General features: G+C 41.7%; 1 protein-coding gene across 2 annotated transcripts in view; it reads left to right on the forward strand.

Annotated features, from left to right (window-relative positions):
* LOC141127436 (retinol dehydrogenase 7-like) overlaps positions 1–19,147 on the forward strand; it is a 69,604-nt gene that overhangs the window by 34,423 nt on the left and 16,034 nt on the right. The window lies entirely within an intron of this gene.

Below are 19,147 nucleotides of genomic sequence, written 5' to 3' on the forward strand. Positions count from 1 at the left end.
TTATACAACTTTAAGCTAGTTAGCAAGTAGCATTTGCGGTTTCACTATATACGGTTAACGTGCTTTATCTGTCTGACAAGCTGCCGTGCACAGTGTCTGACAGGAAGAGAAAGGAGGGTGACCTGTTACATGAAGGTGGTGATGGAACCATTTTGTCAAAAGCAGCTATCTTAGGTTTTTAGGTGCTGCCACAGGGATAGTTCACCTTTACCACAAAACTCCCTATGCAGATAAGGGCATCTGTAGATAAAAACAAAACTGTGCAGCTCGGACTAAAGTTGTATAATGCCCCTGCTATAGATGTAGGCCATTTTACATACCTTATGAAGCCTGACTGAAATACTCCCAGGAAGTTGCTAAGTGAGGCCTAATCATCACTGCTCTCCTCCACCATCACAGAAGTGAGCTCTCAAATGCTGAGCTCAGAGCTACTGCATCAGGGGAGAGAGAGTATGCGGGGGGTTTGAATCAGAGAAAGAGCTCACTCTTGTGCTGGTGGAGATGAGCAGCAGTGTCTAGGCCTCACTTGGCAACCTCCTGGGAGTACTTGGCAACGTCCTGGGAGTATTCCAGTCAGATTCCATAAGGTATGTAAATGGCCTACACCTATAGCAAGGGTATTACTCATCTTTAGTGAGAGCTGCACAGTTTGTTTTAATCTACAAACATCCCTTACCATCATTGGCAGGTTTTTTGTAAAGGTGAACTATCCTTTTAAGTCTAGTGCCCATCGCATTGGACTTATTCCATAAGACCAGTGATAACTTTGCTGCTAATGTATTAAGAAACAAATTTCCAGATCACAAAGATTTAAGAATGGAGTTGGGCTTTAACTGCTTTTATTTTAACAATTAGGCCTCATGTACACTGGTTTATTTTAAACGCTGTTTCTCCTGACATAAGAATATCGGCTTTATAAGCTTAAACTCACCTAAGCTGCTTGGGGTTTGGGCATTTGGAGCTTGGGCATTTATTTATTTCATTGGCTAGAATTTTAATTCTAGAAGGTTTTTTTTTTTTGTCAAAACACTCCTCTAGAAAAACGGATTTAAACTCAACGAACAAAGAACTGCATAGAATATATAACGTTACTCACTGGACCAGTGGCGGCCCATCCATAGGGCCACCCCAAGGCTACCCATCATAAAATGCTTTAAAAGAAAAAGTTAAAAAAAAAAATACTGGCCCTTTAAGTGTGTGCGAGATGCCGGACACACAGATGCTATGGGAAGCATGACGTGTTTGCAATCACGTGATTGCAAACAAGAAACTCTATTGGCTTTCTTTAGATAGTCCTCGGGCGCAGAGCTCTACGCCCTGAACACTGCCACTGTAGAATTGTTGGATAGTGATTGGCAGATGTGAATATAGAATATAAAAAATGTGTTGGATCTGCTATGATTTATTCTTACCCACAACATTTTTATATTCGATGGCTCCCACTACCTCCAGGTGCAGGGGGGGGGGTGGGAGCGGTTGATTTGGATTTGTCAATAAACGTGTCCTTGTGGCGGAGGTGCATTGACGACATCCTGATTTTCTGGACGGGTACCATGGATCTACTAACTCTTTTTTTCCACAGGCTGAATGATAATTCATTCAACTTGTGCTTTACATTGAACGTAGATAGATCTACTATTCCTTTTTTTGTATCTTACCATTAACAAATCTGCTGAAGGGTCTATTAGTACAAGCCTTTTTAGAAAGCCCACGGCTGGGGACCACTTACTCCACGCTAAAAGTGCCCATCCCAGACATTTGATTAGGGCCATACCTGTTGGACAGTACTTAAGAGTCCGACCTAATTGTTCAAATGATGAGGACTTTAAGCTACAGGCAGATGCTCTTAGGAACAGGTTTTTAGAAAGGGGCTGTAGTCATAAGGCTCTTAAGCGGGCATATAATAAGGCTCTTGAAAGCCCACGCAACTTGTTGTTTTAGGGTGAGAAGGGACCGGAACAAATTTTATACTAGACCCATCCTTAAATTTAATAAGCAGAGTGATGACATAATGGGGGTTCTGTCCAAACACTGGCATCTACTAACTGAGGACCCCATGGTAAGACACTTTGTGGATTCTTATCCTCATATTACTTTTAAAAGAAATCGGTCACTTAGAGATGCCCTTACAGCTAGCCACTTTGATAGAATGGTTGGGCAGGACCAATGTGGTACCTGCCCTAGGGGCACATTCAAATGTGGATATTGTGACTTCTGCCGCTATATCAACATTGCTACATTGGCTTTTCTCCAATCCACTACTACCATTCCAGTCAGTAGACTGTCAGTAAAAATTAGGAACAATGGTCAGACAATTACTTGACTGAGTAACCTAAGTACCCTCGGGTGCAAGCCATCCGATCCCGGTGATTTATTAATGTTAAGTTTCCCAAGTCTAATTCTAATTCTGTGCTCTGTTAGCCATGAGGGTGCTTCCTGTGATGTGTCACGAGGATAAACACTGCAGTTTTGGTTACCGAAGCCCCCCGATTCCCTTGTGAAGACTAAGGAGAAGAATAAATTCAATACCTTTGCCATCTCCCCATCCTTTGTAACTAGATGTCCTTCCTCATTCTTTATGGGGCCAATATGGTCTGTCCTCCCTTTTTTTACTGTTTACATACTTAAAGAATTTCTTGGGATTTTTTTTGCTCTCCTCCGCTATGTGTCTTTCGTGTTCTATCTTAGCCGCCCTAATTGCACCCTTACATTTCTTGTTGCATTCTTTATAAAGTTTGAATGCTGATGATCCCTCAAACTTGTATTTTTTGAAGGCCTTCTCTTTTGCTTTTATATGCATTTTTACATTGGCGTTAAGCCATCCAGGACTTTTGTTCGCTCTTTTAAATTTATTACCCAATGAGATGCACTGGCTAATGCCCTTATTTAATATGCTCTTAAAGCAAACCCATCTCTCCTCCTTATATCTTCTAGCAAGGTTCGTAGTTTAGGGAAGTTGGCTCTTTTGAAATTCAGTGTCTTTGTATTTTCCTTACGTTTCCTATTCGTGTGATTTATACTGAAGCCAATTGACCTGTGATCGCTGTTTCCTAAATTGCCCCGTATTTCCACATCTGTGATCAGGTCTGTATTGTTGGTAATCAGTAGATCTAGTAATGCTTTATTTCTAGCTGGTGCATCTACTAGTGGTGCAACGGATCGTCACAAATCCGTGATCCGAACGGGTCAACCTGTTCGGATCGGCACACCACGCGATCTCTATATAAACTGACTTTACTGTTATAAATACGCGTAAAAGGCAAAACTCCGAAATTCCCACAAAATCCAAATCCTCCTCGTACATCAGTAGCTATAGACCGGTTGCATACTATTCACTTATTGGGTGTTCCGAGATTGCAACTAGGATTTGTTACTATACTTACTTTGGGTTTATGTGCTTTATTCAACCTACCACTAATGCCCCCAATACTACCCTCTGGACTATGTTCCGCGCTGACTATCTCTACCTCTGGACCCCCCCCCCCATGACCTAAATTAAAAAACCCTCTAACTTTTTGGCCATATTTACTCCCAGCTGATCTGCACCCTCCTCATTTAGGTGCAGTCTGACCCTTCTATAGTACTGGTGACCAACTGAGAAGTCGTCCCAGTCCTCCAGGAACCCAAACCCCTCCTTACTACACCAGCTCCTCAACCAGTTGTTTACTTCTCTAATCTCCCTCTGCCTTTCTGGTGTGGCTTGATGTACCGGTAGTATTCCTGTGAATACTACCTTGGATGTCCTTTTCCTCAATTTGGCTCCCAAGTCCCTAAAATTGTTCTTTAGGACACTCCATCTGCCTCTGACTTTGTCATTGGTGCCAACGTGCACCATGACAGCCGGGTCTTCCCCAGCCCCTCCCAGTAATCTGTCCACCAGATCCGTGATGTGCCAAACCCGAGCGCCCGGTAGACAGCATACAGTTCGGCGCTTCAGGTCTTTGTCACAGATTGCCCTCTCTCTCCTTCTAAGAACTGAGTCCCCTACCACCAGAAACTGTCTATCCTTTCCCTTTGCATCCCCCCACTCTCACTGGAGGAGTTCTTCCCCTGGCAGCTAGGAGAGTCCCTCAGCTCCAGCAGCGCTGGTCCCTGACTGGTTTCACCAATGTCACTCAATGGAGAGTACTTATTTGGATTCTCCAGCCCAGGATTGGCCTCCCTGGTACTTCCCCCTCTATCCTTCCTGACTGTCACCCATCTACTCTTTTCTGGTGCCTGCACCTTTGTCTCCACCCGGCTCTCCTTTAGTATTGAGGGTCTTCTCAGTGCTGACAGTTGCTTCCCTAGATTCAGAACCTGGGCTTCCAGGGAAACAACGTGCTTACAGTTTGCACAGCAGTATTCACCCTCGATCAGATAATCAAGGAACGCATACATGCCGCAAGATGTACACCGAGTCGCATCTCCACACCCGCCAGGCATCATACCTACCAATTTAATGAGGATATGGATTATACCCTGTCCAAATTAACTAACAACTAGCTTCCTGACACTACTACTCAACAATACAATACACAGGTGCTCAACATGACAAGACATAGGTACTCGCAGACCCACGTGCACTCGCAGACCACTTGCACTCGCAGCCTACAAGCTTAATTAGCTTAAGATATTATTATTATTATTTTTTTTAGTTATTTGAATTTACCCTTTCAGGGATGACCCTAATAGCCTTATATCTTGGAGGTATTGTCCATACTGCGTGGACCCTTCCCATCGCATGCATCATGTTCTGTCTCCCTTTCAGACGGCCATTCAGTAGATATTTATGCATAATTAAACCCTTTTCCCTCCCCTTTCCTTTTCTTTTCCCTTTCCCCTTAGTAGTATTACATGTATTTAATATGTAGATTGTATATGGATTTATTATATGTGTATATGCACTTTTTTATTTTTGATTATAGATGTTGGTTAAATTACACAGCAATCAAGCTTTGAAGAAGCATATATGGTTAACAACCACGAAACATGTCGGCCATCGCTTGCTTTTATGTAATATATCTTGTATATGTATCACTGTTTTGTACTCTAGGGGATTAGATTCTCCTTTCTCTTATGTATGTTTTTTTCTATTCATAATACATTTTCATATTTTTTTATACTTTTGTGTAATATATACTGTATCTCTGGAGTTGACCGTTTAACGCCCATAATTTATTTCTCTCCTTTTTCCTTTTCCTGGACTTAGTCGAGGATGACCTGGCAAAACCAAACTGGACAGGTAGTACAATGGACAATCTTACTCCTGAGGAACGACGGGCATTAAAAGAAATATAAAAAGCTAAAAACTTAGTTGTAAAAAAATGATAAAGGGGGAAACGTGACTTGGTATTTCTCATCAATGAGAAACTCCAGTTTGCTTTTGAGGCTGATCTTATAACAAAAAAAGAGTTGGAATAGCTGAGAGTGGCTGAATTTAACATCCCCACATATTATATCATCCCTAAAATACATAAGGATGCTAAAAATCCACCAGAAAGGCCAATTGTTTCAGCTACCAAAGGACCCCTCGAAAGAGTAGGGAAATATATAGACTCACTAATTAAAAATCTGGTTTATGACTTACCATTTTATGTTAAGGATACCAGAGATGTGCTAAATAAAATCCTGAACTATGAGGTTCCTGATAACATACTCCTGGTAGGTATAGATGTGGAATCATGGTACACATCTATTCCACACGAAAGGGGGATCTTTGCAGTATTTAATTTCCTGGATACTAGGTTTCCCAACATGGCGGCCCAAACTGAACTTGTTGGTGAGCTCCTGGAGCTGACGCTTTTTTCAGTTCATGGAAAGCTATTTTCATCAAATTAGAGGTACCTTCATGGGAGCCCCGTGGGCACTGGCTTATGCCTGCCTCCATCTGGGTTGTATGAAAAATCGGCAGAACCCATTTTCGAAAAAACGAACATTCGGCCGTGAGCGCAAGCAATAGTGCCATCATGTAATGACCGGTAAATTGTTCAGTGGACATAACTGAATGCATTTTTTGTTTGTTTTTCTACATATACCTAGTACAGACAGTTCGGATGGGAAACACAATAACCTTTCAATTTATCGTTCCTTCAGCAGAAAATTTCCAAACTTGTCCTTCGTTTTTTTTGGCTCAAAAATGTCCCATTGATTATTGATTTTGTGCCCATTAACTGGCCGAAAAACGAACGAACTGTCTAACTGACTGAATTTCGGACGATTTTTTTTTTTTGCATAGTGTATGGCCAGCATAAGGGAGGATTATTTACCCTGTGAGTTTTTTGGGTTTGTTTTCTTTTGCCATCTGTGTCCCATTGGGGGGAATTTACTTTTACTTCCTGTCCCATAGCCAAAACAGGAAGTGAGAGGAAAATTCTGCAAATTAAAAGAATCCCCAGTGGAAAATTTCCCCTCTACTACTGTTCTGGGGACAACCCAAAATTTGGGATATTCATTTACTTTCACTTTTAGTGACAATGGTAGACAGGACAAATAGAGAGGGTGAATCTTCCTAGTGGGGGCACAGACAATAATAACCTGACAGGTGTTTTAATCCACCTCCTCTCTATCCAAAACTTAAAAAAAAGAAAAAAAAAGTTTATCAACCCCAATAATTTCTATATTTCCATATTTAGGTTTCTATGCATTTACTGTTGAGAGAACTGATCCAAAACGGCAGAGACAACTCAAACTTAGCTATTATATTTTTAAATTCCTTAAATACCGCATACCTGGACCACAACTTAATTACCGCATGCATTTAATTATTTATCTCCTTTTGTAAATTGACTTTAACCGCTTTTTATGCGTTTTGAGCAATTTGCAGTAAATATCACAAAATGGTAAAGTAAAATGAGAATTTCAGGAACGCATGCAATATTTAGGGATAATGTGTCCGGACATCTAGATATCGCATACAATCTGCTTTAGTTAATTGTGCCAATTGCGTACTATTGTGTTGATCTCTGTGATTAGTCACAGTGATCACATGGTACAGATAGGGCCAATCACAACTCATCTGTACCATGTGATTAGTTTCGGCTAATCACTAGTACACATTGAATGGATTTCATTCAAAAAAATGGTTGCTTATAACAGTGATTATCATAGTTTTAAGCAATCATAGTGAGTAAAAAAAAAAAACCCTGATCACCTCTCTAGAGTAGTACAGTGTTACTATGGTTACACTGTATTGTTATAGCCACAGTACATAAAAAAATAAATGTAATAAAAAAAAACCTATATTGTAAATTGTAGAAAATTATTAAACTTTTTTTTTTTTCATACTGTAACCAGTCAGGGTCCCTGATCACCGCTACACCAGTTATATGATGGCACAGTACTGCACTGGTGACAGTATGTAAGAAAAAAAAAATTGTGAAAACTGTTTTTTTTTCTTAATTTTTCCAAACAATTGTGACAAATTATAACTTCAAAAAACTTGCTATGTCTCTTACTAAATACCTTGAACTTTCTACTTTCCACAAGGGTATTTTGGAGGTATTTGTACTGTCCTGGCATTTTCGTGCCTCAAGAAATGAGATAGGCCATCAGTATATCAGGATTGATCGATTTTCAGATATATACCATAGTTTGTGGACTTTCCTAAAGACAAAATAATATACACCAGTTTGGATTATTTGCACCATAGAAATGTAGCAGTATACATTTTGGCCTAAATTTATGAAGAAAGATTATTTGCAAAATTTTATAACGGAAACAAAGAAACACTTTCTTCAAAATTTTCAGGCTTTTTTCAGTGTGAAAAGAAATGATAAAAATGTCATTTGGGTACAGTGTTACATGACCGCGCAATTGTCATTCAAAGTGTGACAGTGCTGAAAGCTGAATATTGGCCTTGCCAGGAAGGGGATCAAAGTGTTCAGTATTAAAGTGATTTAAAAATATTTTTTTCTAGCAAACCCTCTTCTATATTGTCAAGTATCTTCCTGACTAAAACTAACCAGTCTGTAGTTACTTGGTAAAGACTTTGATCCCTTTTTAAATGTAGGCACCACATTGGCCTTACTCCAATATGCACCAATACCACAACGTTCTTAAAATATGTTCTACTGTTTATTGAAGACCAGCCATGTTAACAATGTTGTACATCTGAAGTGTGTTGCATCTGTAAGGCTGAAGTCACGCTATACTGGACAGCTCCCAGAGTGCTTTACTGCTCTGGCAGCTGTCCATTGCCGTGTGTGGTAGGGGGCAGTGCAGTGCACGATTTTGTACAAACTTTATTTAAAATGTGTACAAAACATAGACTTCATTTATGGCATTGTACAGCAGTGCTGTCTGCTGCACTGCCGTAAAGTGCCATGTGATTTCTGTATAGTTCGCTGCGATAAAATGTAGCGCACTGCAGCGCAGCCCTAGGCTGCATTGCAGTGTTAATGGTATACATAGGAAACAATTGTTTCCTGTGTGTCCTTGCGATGACAGACATTTTACAATGCAGTAAAATGTCTGTTACTGCACACTCTGAATTAGCACTAAGAAATCAGCTGTTTAAGACTACACTTTTAACCTCAATAAATTACTTTTCTTTATCATACATCATAGGACACAGAGCCTTAAGTATTTACTTAGTGGGTTATAGCTACCTTCAGGTGTTGACACTGGCATACCCAATACAGGAAGTTGACTCCCCTATATAACCCCTCCTCCTTCCAGGAGTCCTCAGTTTTTTCGCCAGTGTCTAAAGGTGTTGGCACGAGTGAAGATGTGCTCTGCGGAGCTCCAGGAGGGATCCATGCTGGATTTAAAAAGCCTCCACAACCGGATCCATCCCGCCACTGCGGCTCCAGGATGGTAACCGGGCCTCGCATAGAAGAACGAGGTTTTGCCTGTAACGCTCCTCTTTGAGGGCTGGACCCTAGGAACCAGGACTCTTTTTGGTCTTGCTACATTACCTAAAGCTGTCCTGAAGGGTGCTATAGATGGTCCAAAGGAGTGGAATCCCTATTAAAAGGGCCCCAGTCTTTAAAGGTTTAAACACGCTGCCCGCCGTGACGGGTGAAGTTTGGATCTGTTTGTTTACAGCAATATCCTGCAGCGAGGAAAAGGTAAGAGGAAAGCATAGGAACTGCAAAGTCCACCTATGACTTTTCATTCAATTATATTGTGAAATGCCTTAAAAACTCCTCTAGAGGGAGTAATAGTGTATAGACCCTGTTTAAATCTGTGCTAATACAGCGTGTGTCTCAGCAGCTGGAGGGGGGGGGTCTCCTCTCCCCCTAATGGGGAAACTGAGTGGATAGGGATACATGTTATGTTTATGTTCAGTATAAATCTGAAAAGCTGATAAAAAGGCTGTGTAAATCCCCTTCCCCCCTCCCCTCTGAGGTGACTCTTGCTAAAGCACAGGAAAGGGTGTGGCGCATAGACAATCAGGCTCACACCTGAAAAAGCTTAAAGCTGATACTCTGGGAAACAGACAGTGTGTATCAGAGCAGATGAAGCAAGGCTGCCACAAGACACAGAAGCACTAGCGCACGTGAAGGGTTTACACAGGCATTTGCAGTACAGGAAAAAAACGTATTGTTTAGCATTAGATCATTCTTTGCTACCACTGTTTTTCCTACTATTGTTCAAATAAATAGAACAGTTCTTAGAGTACCTTTGCTTTTTGTGCTTTGCACAAGGCTTACTACTAAGGCACCAAAACCACCCCCAGGCGCTGGGAACTCCAGACATGCTTCCACATTGTCATTCCTCCGGAGATACCTGACATGGCAAGCGAGGGTGAGTCATTGGAAGCAATTGGTGGTACAACTGCTTCTCACACTTCAGCCCCTGTATACATGACTGAAGATGCATTTTCCTCTACCCTGCAGGGCTTAGAAGGAAGATTAGCAGCTTTAATCGCATGCTCCATTAAAGGGGATAAGAAGCGTGCTAGATCCCTCTCTCCCACTCTAAACCCCTTACCAGGGGGACAGGTTGAAGTATTACCCTCAAACGATCGGGAAAAGCAAACCGATTACTCATCTGCGGAGGAAACAACAGTTGAAGTTTCAGCTTCACAATCTGAGGTACAAATCCTTATGGACATGGTTCGCTGCACTTTCATGCTACCCCTAACAGAGTCAGCTGAAAGTCTGGTTTCTTCTTTGGGTTCCTTGAAACCTTCACAACCAGTGCATGCATTTCCAGTCCACACATTACTAGAGAAGCTTATTTATACCAAATGGGATCATCCAGTTAAGCATTTTCTCCCCCCAAAGAGATTCTCAGTTCTCTATCCTATGGAGGAAAAATTCACCAAAAAATGGAAAGTTCCAGCAGTAGATGCTGCGATTTTCAGTGTGAATAAACGTTTAACTTGTCCAGTGGACAATGCACAAATGCTAAAGGATCCAACAGATAAAAAGTTGGAATGCCTGTTAAAATCCCTTTTTTCTTTAGCAGGTACTGTTGCTCAGCCTGCAATTGCAGCTATAGGCATCTGGCAGTCCTTAAAAGACCAGTTCACAGTTTAACGAGCTCCCTGCACAACAGGCCAGTGAGTTGGCCGATTTACCAAAAGCATTATGTTTTGCCATAGATGCTATAAAGGATTCTATTCACCAGGCGTCTCGCCTTGCATTTGTGCTAGTACACATGCGTAGGACCCTTTGGCTAAAGGCTTGGTCTGCCGAAGCACCCTGCAAAAACCTACTGTCTTGTTTCATATTTTATGGGGAGCGACTATTTGGTGATGATTTGGATAAATACATCCAGACAATTTCCAGGGGAAAAAGTACTCTTTTGCCAGTCACAAGAAAGTATAAACGTCTTTCATTTAAACAGATCGTCTCTCCTGCGCCAAACGCATCCGCCTCTAGGCAGTAGCGACAGCTTTCACCATCAGATCCCAGAGGAAAATCGCAGGGTCAGGCCCAGGCTCAAAGGAAGACCTGGAGCCGCAAGACTACAAGCAGAAAACTAAGAAGAGGCGTCTCCCCTCACCAAGAAGGTGGGATGACTTCTGCATTTCGCAGAAGTCTGGCAGAGGGAAACTCAGGACAGATGGGCTCTCTCCACAGTGACTCTAGGATACAAACTAGAGTTTCGGGAGTTTCCACTATCTCACTTTCTGAGATCAAACGTTCCCAAGGATCCAGGGAAAAGAAAATCCCTGTTTCAAGCATTAGACCGATTATTGACTCAAGGGGTAATCATACAGATCCCCACAGAAGAACAAGGTTTAGGTTTTTATTCAAACCTGCTTACAGTACCAAAACCGAATGGAGATGTCAGACCCATTCTGGATCTAAAAAATCTAAATCGGTTCCTAAAAATTTACTCAAAATATATCACGCTCACCAAAGGTTTCTGAGATTCAAAGTGGAACAACGGCACATTCAGTTCATGGACTTACCCTTCGGGCTAGCCACAGCACCACGGGTATTCACAAAAATACTGGCCCCACCTCTAGCCAGGTTGAGGGCACAGGGAATAACACTGTTGGCATACCTAGACGATCTATTGTTAATAAACCAGTCACTGACTCGCTTAAGGCAAAGCGTACGCATTACAACCAGTTACCTGGAAAGTCTCGGTTGGATCCTCAACCTAGAGAAGTCTTCCTTAAAACCAGTAAGAAGGCTGGATTACTTGGGCCTGATCATAGATACAGCCCAGAAAAGGGTGTTCTTGCCTCCAGCAAAGATCAGCTCCATACAAGAGCTGGTACGGATGGTCAGGTCAAAAGCAAATCCTTCAATTCGCCTTTGCATGAGGTTGTTAGGAAAGATGGTAGCTTCATTCAAAGCAGTCCCCTATGCCCAGTTCCATTCAGGACTGTTGCAAAACAGAATCCTCTCTCCTTGGAACAAGACGATCCAAGCTTTGGACTTGCCAATGCGGCTGTCCCCAAGTGTGTCTCAAAGCCTCAGTTGGTGGTTACAAAGCCAGAATTTGCTGAAGGGGAAATCCTTCAGACCAATAATCTGGAAAGTAGTAACAGTTGCCAGCCTCTCACGCTGGGGAGTCCAGGGACAGTGGTCAAAACTCAAGAGCCCTGCCCATCAACATCCTAGAGATTTGGGCAGAGTAACCTGGACCTCCAGGTTAAAGAATTGTCCAGTCCGGATTCAATCCAATAATGCCACGGCTGTGGCCTATATCCATCACCAAGGGGGCACCAAGAGTGTCTCAGCTCAGAGAGAGGTGAACCATATCCTAACTTGGTAGAAAGCAATGTCCCATCCCTATCAGCAGTTTTCATTCCGGGACTAGAAAATTGGCAGGCGGACTATCTAAGTCGCCAGCAGTTATTCCCAGGGGAATGGTCTCTTCACCCCAAAGTGTTTCGGGCTATTTGCCAAAGATGGTGGACTCCGGACATAGATCTTCTAGCGTCCAGATTCAACATAAAGTTGGTCAACTTTGTGTCCAGAACAAGGGATCCACTCGCATACGGAACAGATGCGCTGGTAACTCCGTGGGATCAGTTTTTTCACTGATCTACGCCTTTTCCCCGATTCAGTTGCTGCCTCGACTTCTTTGCAGGATCAAGCTGGAAATAAAGCCGGTAATTCTGGTAGCACCAGCATGGCCCAGAAGGTCGTAGTACACAGAGATCGTAAAGATGGCAGTGGAGGGTCCTTGGCCTCTCCCACTAAGGCCAGACCTGCTATCGCAGGGGCCGATATTTCATCCTACTTTACAAACGCTAAATTTAACGGCTTGGCTATTGAAACCCACATTCTGAAGAAGCGTGGGCTTTCCAGGTCAGTTATCTCAACTTTAATCAATGCAAGGAAACCAGTTTCCAGAGCTGTATATTATAGAGTTTGGAAAGCTTACGTTTCCTGGTGTGAATCCAAGGGTTGGTACCCTTGGAGATATATTATAGGCAGAATTCTTGCCTTTCTACAATTGGGCATAGAGATGAAGTTGGCCCTAAGTACTATTAAGGGCCAAGTCTCAGCCTTATCGGTTTTATTTCAAAGACCACTTGCTACGCATTCTTTAGTCCGGGGTTTTATGCAAGGGGTGATGCGGATTAATCCGCCAGTTAAATCACCTTTAACCCCTTGGGACTTGAATTTAGTTTTATCAGTGTTCCAAAAACCGCCATTTGAACCATTACAGCATGTTCCCTTAGTCCTTACTAGGAAGCTGATATTTTTGGTTGCTATATCCTCAGCAAGGAGGGTTTCAGAATTGGCTGCTCTTTCTTGTAAAGAGCCATATTTGATTATTCATGAGGACAGAGTGGTGTTACTCCCTCGTCCAGGCTTTTTGCCAAAAGTGGTTTCAGGCTTTCATCTGAATGAAGATATTGTCCTGCCATCGTTTTTCCCAAAACCATGTTCCAGGGAAGAGAAGTCTTGATGTAGTGAGAGCAGTGAAAATCTATTTAAAGAAAACTGCTCGGATTTGTAAGACTGATGTCTTATTTATTCTGCCAGAGGGTCCTACAAAAGGACAGGCAGTGTTGAAATTCACTGTTGCTAAGTGGATGGCAAGTTATAATTCAAACTTATGATTTAAGGGGTAAGATGCTCCCTATTCAAGTTAAGGTGCACTCTACCAGAGCGGTTAGTGCTTCTTGGGCAGTGCGTCACCAGGCCTCCTTTGCTCAGATCTGCAAGGCCACAACTTGGTCTTCGGTCCATACATTCACAAAATTTTACCAAGTGGATGTAAGAAGGAATGAGGATATCGCCTTTGGGCGCAGTGTGCTGCAGGCAGCAGTATAAGTCCCCAAGGTCTGGGGGTGCCCTACAGGTTGTGTCTCCCTCCCCTCAAGTAGCCTTGCTATGGGACGTCCCACTAAGTAAATAAGGCTCTGTGTCCTATGATGTACGATAAAGAAAATAGGATTTTTAAAACAGCTTACCTTTAAAATCCTTTTCTTGGAGTACATCATAGGACACAGAGGTCCTGCCCCTCTTTTTATGGGGTGTAAGTATCTTGCTTGTCTACAAAAACTGAGGACTCCTGGAAGGAGGAGGGGTTATATAGGGGAGTCAACTTCCTGTATTGGGTGTGCCAGTGTCAACACCAGAAGGTAGCTATAACCCACTAAGTAAATATTTAAGTCTCTGTGTCCTATGATGTACTCCAAGAAAAGGATTTTACAGGTAAGCGGTTTTAAAAATACTATTTTATTATTCAAGATTGTCTGGACACCATAGAAGGAATATGTGCATATTTGTACAGTGAATATTATGTAGCACTGTCCCCATAGGGCTTGCTTAGTGTTGACTTCATAGGCCTCTCCCTGGTTGCCTGCAGCTGGTTGCTAATGGTTTACACTTGGTTGCTAGGGGTTACCACTTGTCCCACCCTTACTCCCATGTGCTCGTTACTCAATGACCAGTCCAGGGTATTTGTGTTTTTGTATTTTATTTTGGAACTCTCACTAGCAGCAGACTTGATGCACTACTTTACCTTCAGGATACTCTCTAGCATCCCCTTTACTGACACCCGCCCACTGACTCTTCTAGCTGAAGGAGTGGCCCTCACTTGACAGGCCCCAAAGACTCTAACTCTGAGCACATGTACCCTGGGCTTTTATACAGTATCCCAACATGCAATGCAGCACTTTTCCTCTGCCAATTGCCAGGACTGTAACACCTGTGCACTCACCTGTCAGGTCCCCTCCCACTGTCCAATATGCCTTCCTATTGGACCAGTGTAGGCCCCTGAGCCCAATGAGCAGACCTAACCAATAGATCCTGCTCCCTGGTAGACAGAGAGAACTCTAAGTTTTACCTGACCATCTTCCTGGTAAGCAGAAATGCCAAAAACGAAACTCTCTTCTAGCACCTACCTAGGAGGGTGCTACAATTAAAAGGAAATGAAGTGTACTATAATGGTGATAGTAAAGTAAGAGAACATCTGCACAGAGAAGAAAGAACAGCCAGTTCAGAAAAGTGAGTGGTAGTGACTGGTGATGGATAGACATGTGCAATTTGTTGCGTTCCAAATTTTGTTTTTTGACGAAATTCGACAAATTCGTTAATTCGGAAATATTTGAATTAACGAAAACCCGTTTAAAAAATCTTTCCAAAATTTGGAGAATTCAGAAATTCTAAAATTCGGAAATTCAAAAATCTAAAAATAAGAACGAAGATCCCAAAATTAGAAAACCCGAAAATTTTAAAATCTGAAATAACTAACTAATAATAACGAACTATTAAATTATAGGTATTGGAATGTCCTTTCAGATTTGGCTGTTGGTGAACGTAATGAATATGAATTTATCCAAAGTTATGAATTATCTGAAATAATGAATGCTGCATCTAAACGAATGGAACGTAACAAAATAATAAATAATAAAATGTATTATTAATTTATGCCATTCGTTTAAATGCAGCATTCGTTAGATCGGATATTTCGTAACTTTGGATATATTCGTATTCGTTATGTTCACTAACAGCCAAATTTGAAAGGAAATTCCAATACCTATAATTTAATAGTTAATAGGTATGAAAATTCAAAATGACTAATAACTATTAAATTATAGGTATTGAAATTTCCCTTCAAATTTGGCTGTTTAGTGAACGTAACGAATAAGAATTTATCCGAAGTTACAAATTATCTGAAATAACAAATGCCGCATCTAAACTAATGGAACAAATTAATAATACGTTTTATTATTTATTATTATTTTGTTATGTTCCATTCGTTTAGATGCGGCATTGGTTATTTCAGATAACTCATAATTTCTGATAAATTTGTTACGTTCACTAACAGCCAAATTTGAAAGGAAATTCCAATACCTATAATTTAAGTGATTAGTTAGTTAATTAGAATTTTCAAATTTTCATTTCTATTATTAGATTTTCGTTCTTTCGAATTTAAGGATTTTCTTTCCAAATTTTCAAATTTCTGAATTGCCGAATTGCCAACTTTTCTAATTTATTCGAAATAAAGAATTTCGATCCTAACGAATGACCCAAAAGAAAAAAAAAAAAAATGAATGAAATGAAAACTAATACATTTTGTGGCAGTGCATATGTCTAGTGATGGAGGCCTTTGTCAGATTGATGCATGTTTGATCTTCCCTTCTCAGAGGTAGTGACCCTATCTTTGAGCCCACAGCTTCCCAAGTCCCAGGCCTGGACCACGTGTTTGCAAGGCCTTGCAAAGTGTTTGATGGCTCCTTCCTGTATTTGGCCCAAGTTACAATAAAGGTAAAGTGTATAAGAACTGGTGGAGGATAATTGGTGTTCTCCACTCTTTCACTCAAAATGGGTCTGTGTCAAGGCTGGGAAAGGTGTTCCTGACGTATGTGAAGACATGTTCCTTATGGTGCGGGGCCTGGTGAAGTGGTATGCTCAGTGACCACAAGGGGGTGCTAACTTACACATCAGCTAAGCAAACATAAAATTTTAGTTGGACAGCTTGCAGGTCCTCATGCGTCCAACACACCTAGTCCACATATGAGGAGTTTTTTGTAATCTTACTGCACTGGATTCACAGAAGTCGGATTCAAAATAATGGAGTGCACTTCGCTGTTTGATTTCACTTATTGCTTTGACCTGCTTTATAAATTGTAGTTCCACCAGAAATTAAAACATTGTTTTGTTGTAATATTTCATGTAAAACCTTGCTACCATGGACCTCACTCATACATCGTAAGGGCTCGTACCCCCTTAGTGAACTTACTCGTCAGAGTATCCAAATTTGGGATCGCTTGAAATCTGGAGGTGGCCTATCGAATCCTCTGGGGCCTATGACTCCATTATTTGGGACCCCGGTTTTCCCACCGGCTATGCATGTAGCGAGGTTCCGGACCATGGCGTAAGGAAGTTCATAGGAGACTTGGCCAAGTTCCCAGAGCAGACCTGTTTTTAACGACAGATATCTCCTCCATGTTATTTACCCGACAATCCACGCAATGGCTCCAGAGACAACAAGTAACTATTTAAATACAAACTCTCCCATCTAAACCAGACATTCTAGCTGAACCTACAAGATTTGAGGCTATACTTACACAGGTAGACCCTCCAAGTCATGTGGTCTCTCAACTTTACTCCCTTTTGCTTAATTCCTCTTCTCCTGATCTTCCACCATATACTAAAGCCTGGGAAGTAGAACTACAGCATTCAATTTCTCTTGTTGATTGGCAACAATGCTTTATTTTTACGCACAAGCTCTCTTTGGCCACTAAGACTCAGGAAATAGGGTTTAAGTTGGTGACGAGATGGTACAGATGCCCTTCAACTTTACACCACTTCAATCCGACATTTCCAGATACCTGTTGGCAGTGTCATGGCTCCAGGGGTACCATGTTCCACATCTGCTGAGACTGCCCTCCTGTACAGAAATTTTGGCACCAATTCTTCAAACTATGCTGCAAGCTGTTGGCGACCTCTATTCAACCGTCACCTGAGGTAGCTCTCTTGTCTTTGCTCCTGGGAACTTTCAAATCCATAAAGAAAGATGTGCTGCGACACTTCCTGCCTGCGGTCAGGGTAGCGATTCCCCGACACTGGAGATAGACAACCATACCTTCCCTGGGGGATTGGGCTATTAAGGTGGACCATATTAGGTACCCGGAATGTCTGTTGGCTCAGGAATCTGGTAAGGGCGAGCAGTTTTCTCTTACTTGGACTTTATGGTCCATGTTCCGATACTCCTCAGAATTTCTCTCTTGGGCAGAGAGAGGCCTAGCTGAATCCACCATGTGATCAGACTGGAGTGTTACCTATTTCTAATCTTTCTATCCCCCCTTCTTTTTGTCTAAGCCTTCCCTTCTGTGCATATGTACACCTTCAGATACCCATTGAGCAATTGTTTTCTAACTTTTCCTCGCTCAGTATATCTGAGGGAGTGTAATCCTTGCAATGTATTCTTTTATAGATTAACAATTTTTAAGGGTAAGTTCCGAAGTTTTAATGCATACTGTCTACATTTGACTTCCTCGTACATGATAGAGGGGATCTGTGCTTATGCCTGTTATGTTTTAATATGTTGCACATATTCACTAACTCTTGATTTGTTCTTTGAGCATGTTACAATACTTGTTTGATCATACTTTCCTTAAATTCTTGTGCATTTGATACCCATTGTTGGTGATTCCCGAGATCTTGATTTTATTGTTCACTTTTTCCAATAAAATAAGATTGAATTAAACCTTGCTACCAAGTCCTACCAGGATCCAGCATACTAAGGGTATGTTCACATTACATGAAAACACATGTCGCCACTAGGTGACATAGAAAACCATTGCTTTCTGTGTGCCCCGTTCACAGCATAAACTCTTTCCTGAGACCTTAAGTGATATGTCAGGTTGATAGATGAAAAGAAACTTATACACAGCCATGTTGTGCAGCTATTACTGGCAATGTTCTCATACCATGTTTCCCCGAAAATAAGCCCAGGTCTTAAATTAATTTTAGCAACAAAAGACCCAGTAGGGCTTATTTTCAGGGTAGGTCTTGTCATATAACATGCTGTCTTCTCTCCCTCCCTGCCTATCAGGAATCCCCAGTTTGAACAAAGTTAAAATTCCAAAATCCTCTGTTACAGTAGCACACAATACACAATGTGTGTGCCCCTGCAAGCAAACGGTGCCAAACACCTCAGCTCTGCTCTCCTCCACCTCTCCCAGCTGCCAGCGGAGACAGGAGTATCCATACCGCACACAGTATAACATGTTGATTGATTGCAGAGGCTCTGCACTGAGACTACCATACCTTCTGTGACCCGCCGAAGCTCTGCAGAGTGAGGGGGGCCGAGATCCCCCACCGACAGCCGGATAAAGAGGAGGAGACCAGCGTGGAGATCAGCTGAGCGCCGATCTGTACCAAAGGCACTTGACACCGCTAGATCACAAAGACACACACACACACAGCACACTGTCGTAACTGAGAGGATTATAGGATTATAGCACCTCAAACTTGGGCTTATTTTCGGGGTAGGGCTTATATTGCAGCCCTCCCGGAAAATAACGATAGGTCTTATTTTAGGGGAAACATGGTATTACAGGAATAATCAGATTTTTCTCAGATTTCCCTTAAAGCCTCATCCTGTTTAGCCACAGCTATTCTTAGTGGAATGGGCAAGGTATTTTAAATTCTATATTATTGTTACACATGATCACAGTTCCATCTCTATGTTGAATTGAGTAGTGGCCATTTTGTACAACATAATTGCTAATTAGGAAAATATATAATCTAAATATATAAACTCGCGCTGATGGTGTGAAAAAATTATT

The sequence above is a fragment of the Aquarana catesbeiana genome, linkage group LG02, assembly GCF_042186555.1.
Source record: "Aquarana catesbeiana isolate 2022-GZ linkage group LG02, ASM4218655v1, whole genome shotgun sequence".
NCBI lineage: Eukaryota > Metazoa > Chordata > Amphibia > Anura > Ranidae > Aquarana > Aquarana catesbeiana.